Genomic DNA, 5,680 nt, shown 5'->3' with positions numbered 1-5,680 from the left:
GTCTCTCCATCTACGTCACCAGCGCGTCATCACGCCTCCTCGGTGAGTCCGCCTCCAGAGCGAGCACCGAGCACCGAGCTGCAGAGAGACCGCATTGTTTACGTCATTTTCTCTTTCATTATTCATAAAGTGCAGTAGGCCTACACACCCGGACCGGGCCCGAACCGGCACCGGGAGGTGGACTACAGTTGGACCAGAAACACTGAGGGTCTGATTACAACCAGATATGATGTTAATATTCCTCTTCATCACTATTGTATTGACCTTATGTGCAGAGTATTAGGCTACATTTATTTTATTATATTATATTATATTATATTATATTTTATTATATTATATTATATTATATTATATTATATTATATTATATTATATTTTATTATATTATATTATATTATATTATATTTTATTATATTTTAATTTTATTATATTTAATTTAATTTAATTTAATTTAATTTTAATTGTATTTACTTTTATTATATTTTATTATATTTATTTAATTTTTATTTATTTAATTTTATTATATTATATTTTATTTAATTTTAGTTTTTTTATTATATTTTATTTTATTATATTATATTATATTTTATTTTATTTTATTTTATTTTATTTTAATTTTATTATATTTAATTTAATTTAATTTTTATTGTATTTACTTTTATTATATTTTATTATATTTATTTAATTTTTATTTATTTAATTTTATTATATTATATTTTATTTAATTTTGTTTTTTTATTATATTATATTATATTATATTATATTTTATTTTATTATATTATATTATATTTTATTTTATTATATTATATTATATTATATTATATTTTATTATATTATATTTTATTTTATTATATTATATTTTATTTTATTTTATTTTATTATATTTAATTTAATTTAATTTTTATTGTATTTACTTTTATTATATTTTATTATATTTATTTAATTTTTATTTATTTAATTTTATTATATTATATTTTATTTAATTTTGTTTTTTTTATTATATTATATTATATTATATTATATTATATTTTATTTTATTATATTTTATTTTATTTTATTTTATTTTATTTTATTTTAATTTTATTATATTTAATTTAAATTGTATTTACTTTTATTATATTTTATTATATTTATTTAATTTTTATTTATTTAATTTTATTATATTATATTTTATTTTATTTTGTTTTTTTATTATATTTTATTTTTATTATATTATATTATATTTTATTTTATTATATTTTATTATTTTTTTTTAATTTATTTTTTATTTTTTATTGTCATATTGTTCTTTTTTTCTTTATTGCACAATCAAAAAGGCACATGTCATATTCCAAATAATACAGTTAATTATAATAAAACATCCGAGCTGTTGATAACAATAACAAACAAAAACTGAGGGACTGATTACAGCCAAACATGGCATTAATATTCCTCTTCATCACTATTGTATTGACCTTATGTGCAGAGTATTAGGCTACATTTATTTTATTATATTATATTATATTATATTATATTATATTTTATTATATTTTATTTTATTTTATTTTATTATATTATATTATATTATATTATATTATATTATATTATATTATATTTTATTTTATTTTATTTTATTTTATTTTATTTTAATTTTATTATATTTAATTTAATTTAATTTTAATTGTATTTACTTTTATTATATTTTATTATATTTATTTAATTTTTATTTATTTAATTTTATTATATTATATTTTATTTAATTTTGTTTTTTTTATTATATTTTATTTTATTATATTATATTTTATTTTATTATATTTTATTATTTTTTTTTTTATTTTTTTATTTTTTATTGTCATATTGTTCTTTTTTTCTTTATTGCACAATCAAAAAGGCACATGTCATATTCCAAATAATACAGTTAATTATAATAAAACATCCGAGCTATTGATAACAATAACAAACAAAAACTGAGGGTCTGATTACAGCCAAACATGGCATTAATATTCCTGTTCATCACTATTATATTGACCTTATGTGCAGATTGTTAGGCTATATTTATTTAATTTTTTTTTTTAATTTTATTTTCAATTTTTTTTTTTTTTTTTATTTTTTTTTTTTTTATTTAAATTTAAATTATTATTATTTTTTTTTTTTTTTTTTTATTATTATTATTATTTTTTTTTTTTTCTATAACTTAATCATGACCAGTTTGTTTGGGCTTGTGCTCATCATCAGTATTCAGTCCACGACCCATCGTGCGTGCGTGCGTCTGCAACAACGTCACTTTACGCACCGACGCCAACAGCTAAATATAGTTTTCTATGTCAGCGCGTGTCAGGGGAGATGAATCTTCCATCAGATGATCTGACTCACAAATGACCCCCCACCTGCACCACCTGCACCACCAGCACCTGCACCACCAGCACCACCAGCACCTGCACCACCAGCACCACCAGCACCTGCACCACCTGCACCACCTGCACCACCAGCACCTGCACCACCAGCAGCAGCAGCACCAGCAGCACCACACTGTTAAGAATTTCCCAGTAAGATAAGAGTAAAGAACTGGCAGCAGGGTTGCCTTTATGTTACTGTAAAATTAACATTATTATACTGTCGCTGAAATTTACAGCTCTGTACTGTTAATAAAAAATATAGATTTTTTGTATTAATTTCACAGTATTATACAGTTAATTTACTGTTTAAAGATACATTATATAGCTGTTTTTCCACCTTTCTTTTACATAATCCTACTGATTTATTTTAATGCACTATTTAGGTTGTAGAAGTTGTGTCTGTAGAAGTTCTACTGTTCTAATGGAGAACAAAGATGGTTCTGTAGAGGTTCTACTGTTCTAATGGAGAACCGTTAAAACCTGCACTGTTAAGAATTTCCCAGTAAAATAACAGTAAAGAACTGGCAGCAGGGTTGCCTTTATGTTACTGTAAAATTAACATTATTATACTGTCGCTGAAATTTACAGCTTTGTACTGTTAATGAAAAATACTGTTTTTATTTATTAATTTCACAGTATTTTACAGTTAATTTACTGTTTAAAGATACATTATATAGCTGTTTTTCCACCTTTCTTTTACATAATCCTACTGATTTGTTTTAAAGCGCTATTTATTTTTTACATACATTTTAATAAACATTATTTTGTGCCTAGATGAATAGACTTAGCAGGTTACAGACATAGGAATAGTCACACTAAATACAATTAAAGGCACTTGTTAGGAAAAAGGCTATAATAGACTTGTCTATGTCTCTAGCTGGCTACAAGCACAGCATGCAAACCAGAACAACATGTGAGTGAAGAACAATAAAGCTAATTCACTGATTTTACAATCATGTACAATGTACAAGCCTCACATGTGCAACAAATACTGCATGAAACTGTTACTGATGATACTTTAGACAGTTGATCAGCAGTAAAATGTTGTTTTTTAAGAATGCATTATATATGCAATTAAACAGGTTTTCTTTTGTATTAACAGTAAAGCACTGTTTTTAGCAATAACAGGTTAATACTGTTGAAATCCTGCTGTAAATTAACAGCAATTGTTTACAGTGCAGCAGCACCACCAGCACAAGCAACACCAGCAGCAGCAGCAGCACTATATGGCTGCTGGCACATTGACAGAGTGAGTGTGGTTGTGCGTCCTGACTGTGCTCATTTGGTGTTTAAAGGCTGAAGAGGGAAACAACAGAGAGGTTTTATTTAGTCAAACTCTTCCCTCAGCAGATGACTAGCAGATGACTTTCACTCTAAACTACAGAACCAGTATCAGCTGTGGGGGATGCAGATGCTAATGAGTAACTCTTCAGTTTCACTTTCTTGTTTTGGACAAATAGCTGCAGTTACATTTTATTGTGTTGCTTCCTTTGGTGTGAACAGAAGGGATTATTAGTTGATAACATAAACAGAGAAGGGTCATTTCAGTTTCTCATGATTGGAGCTGAATGAATCATTTCTTTCTCTCTGTGTAAATGTGTGTGTGAATGTGCTTTCTAATGCGGAGGACAGATACCAGAGTAGCACAGCAATGTGCATGATCAACTCACCATCTGGTCGCTGCTAATGATGAGGGCTTATCTGAGCACTAACTACACACGGCTCTTCCGCCCTGCATTGTCACCTATACAATACTTTTATTTCAATCAAAAGATCACAAAAAGCCTCAGATAAAACTCTGGGATTATTTTTTAGACTAAAGTGACAGCTGGGAGTCACAGGAAGTGTTTGGAGCATTTCCTCTCAAACGTTTTAGCAATGTGAACTTTACATTCCCGAACATGAACCTCATCGATGCCAGGATTCGACTTGATGTCTTGATTTTCTTCTCCCTCTTCACACAGCACCTTGAGCTGTTTTGGGAAGTAAGAGGACACCCCCGCTCCCTCTCCCCTCCAGACATTCCCCATCGTAAGGTCCCAGATGGGACAGTCCCACCAGCGAGGGGGCAGGTGTGGCCGGCCACGGATGGTGCTGCCGAGCACACCAGTGATTAGCCCGGCCCCAGTAAGTGCTGGAGGGAGTTAAATGGGGCAGGCTGCCAGCTGCTGGTGTCTGATGATGATGATGATGGGCTGGGGGAGGGGGTCAGCCGGGGTGGAGGAGGAGGGGGTGACGTTAAGGGGTCCATTCTCTGACTCCCAGCTGCCCCCGCCACATACAGACAGACTGTCACACATAACTTGAGCATAGTTCTGCACATTCATAGATTTAATGTCTGTGCATTCACACTGGAGCGTAAACAAGAATATCACTGCATCCAGTTCTATTTCACCTTCAGAACACATGACATGATTTTGATCCTTACTTAAATAAAGCCTCACGTATTTGGCAAAATCCAAAGCGAAGCATTAACAAACAATCATTGACTTGGAAGGAATGGGTGGAGAAGGGGATTCTTACATTAGGAGATTTATAGTGCACTAATAAGTACACTTGAGGATCTAAAACAACAATTTGATTTACTCTGGAGATCTCTTCAATACGTCATGTATTGCGAAAAATCTTTGGGTCACATTTACATTCTCCAAAGTCACAGCAGAAGAGATTTGGGTGTATCGTTTGATGAATAATGTCAAGAGATCTGAGGGCGAGGCTTGTTCAGTTTAAGATTTGACATTGTTTTTAATGGACCCCGAGTAGGTTATATAGAAAAGATGGACAAAGGAGAACCTGCCCGAGTTGCAGGAACGTCAAAAATGGATACAGAAGAGGAGGATCTTTGTCACTGGGGGATATTGTTCTCATCATCGATGAGTAGATCACTGCAACTCCTGACTCCAGAGGACTGCTTTTAGACAAGTTCAAGTGAAGACTGAGACCTCCACTCTTCGCAGGCTTAACACTAAGTTATGTCTGCTGCTGGAAAACCCCTACATAGGACTCTTTCACCCCCAACACACACAGAATGTAGGAGATATTCATTTCAGAATATGGTGAATGCTATTTTTGTTGCCCCTGTTTATTAAATTATTTGTGCTTTAGTAATTAGTAAATTAGTTTATGATTACATTTAACTCTAAGAAGTCCAATATGGAGCTTTTGCCTGGGGTTACTCCCCTTTTCCCCCATGTTTCCCCTCTACCATTAATACTATATTAGGGCAGGGAGCCAGAGCTCTTGGGGGCCCCCTGGGAGAGCGCTAACAAAATATACTTTCATATTATTTAGCATTTAAACACGTGG

Source organism: Sebastes umbrosus, chromosome 5 (assembly GCF_015220745.1).
Source record: "Sebastes umbrosus isolate fSebUmb1 chromosome 5, fSebUmb1.pri, whole genome shotgun sequence".
In the NCBI taxonomy this organism is placed as follows: Eukaryota; Metazoa; Chordata; class Actinopteri; order Perciformes; family Sebastidae; genus Sebastes; species Sebastes umbrosus.
Note: the sequence above shows the minus strand (reverse complement) of the source record.